Source organism: Octopus bimaculoides, chromosome 21 (assembly GCF_001194135.2).
Source record: "Octopus bimaculoides isolate UCB-OBI-ISO-001 chromosome 21, ASM119413v2, whole genome shotgun sequence".
In the NCBI taxonomy this organism is placed as follows: domain Eukaryota; kingdom Metazoa; phylum Mollusca; class Cephalopoda; order Octopoda; family Octopodidae; genus Octopus; species Octopus bimaculoides.
The window spans coordinates 603,551-605,170 of record NC_069001.1 but is presented as its reverse complement, the minus strand read 5'-3'; the positions used below and the strand labels follow the sequence as shown (position 1 = coordinate 605,170).

The window sequence follows — 1,620 nt, the reverse complement described above, 5'->3', positions numbered from 1 at the left end:
TATATATAAAATCCATTCAACAACGGTGATAATGATGATGATGACACACACATGTACACACATTGCATGTGTTTGTGTTTGTCCCCATGCCACACCTTGACAACCAGTGTTGGTTTGTTTACATCCCTGTAACTTAGCAGTTCAGCATGAGTGCTGGAGTTGTTCATTTAGTTAAAACCCTTCAAGGCAGTGCCCCAGCATGGTCACAGACCAATGAGCGAAACTAGTAAAAGATTAAAGATATGAGTTTGTGAGTACAACAAGTACAAGAGCCAGCAGCAGAAGAGAATTAATGAGGAAATATTAAAAATCTGGAACATAAAAACCAGACTGAGTTGTGGTTTTAATTAATTGTGCCTCACAGAGAAGCTGTTCTCCATTTGTACAAATAATATAAGGGTGTGTGTGTGTGTGTGTATGCCATTCTCTTTGTATGTAATGTGCGTGTGTACGTGTGTGTGTATGTGTATATATATATATATATATACACACATATCACTTGCCTGTAATATAAGCATGCTGTATACATGTGTGTGTGTGTATCCACCCACACAACCCTCCCCACACCCACCCATATACATTTCTGCACACACGAACACACACACACAAATATACATATGTGCACATACACACACATATGGCATCAGAGAGGGTATCCGGGCTTGGAAACAAGATGACGATGATGCATACAAGCACACATGCACATAAACATATGCAGACACATGTGTGCGTGTTTCGCTTTTATCTTTTACATGTTTCAGTCATTGGACTGCGACCATGCTGGGGCACCAACTCAAAGGGTTTAATTGAACAAATTGACCCCACCCCACCCCACAAGGCTTATATACTTGTTTGAAAGCCTTGTGCTTACCCTGTTGGTCTCTTCTGCTACCTTAATTGTCTCCAAACAAGGTTAACGTTTTCCCTAATCTGGATAAGATTGCAAACAATTAACACCACTTGTATGACACTGATACACACACACACACACATATATATATATATATATAGAGAGAGAGAGAGAGAATCGTCATTCAATGTCCATTTTCCATGCTGGCATGGGTTGGACAATTTGACAGGCACCAAGTTGCAGGACACTTGTGTCAGCTTTGACAGGTTATTACTGAAGCGTGATGTAACCCTGTTGCTTGCTGGACCACATCAAATTGTCTAACCCATGCCAGCAAGGGCTTCTTTCAGTTTCTATTCACCAAAATACAACATAAAAAGCAAAAACAACAACAGCAAGAAGACGAGAATCACAAACTGTTCTTTATTCTTTATTCTGAGATGGGCTTTAGCCTTATTTAATTGCTTCATATTTACATTAAGCTTCACAAATGTTCAATAATTAATTCAACTGCAGAATAGGCTTTCCACTCCTTCCTTGCCCATCCCCCCTCTTATGATGTAAGTTCTGATCAGGCATGATAGAATTCTGCAAAGATGTGACTATAACTTGACCCGGAGATACTGCAGTGAAGTGGTAGAATTCCTGAGAGTCAGGTAAGATGGCATTTCCTCCAACTCTTTGTGTTCCAGGTTCAAATTCCACCAAGGTCAGCTTTGCCTTTTATTCTTCTGGGGATAGAATAAAGTACCAGTCAAACACTGGGGGGG

At 40.2% G+C, this 1,620-nt stretch overlaps 1 long non-coding RNA gene across 1 annotated transcript in view; it reads left to right on the top strand.

The window, feature by feature from the left end:
* Positions 1 to 1,620, top strand: part of LOC106867299 (uncharacterized) — a 22,873-nt gene that overhangs the window by 17,516 nt on the left and 3,737 nt on the right. The gene's annotated exons all lie outside the window — the stretch shown is intronic.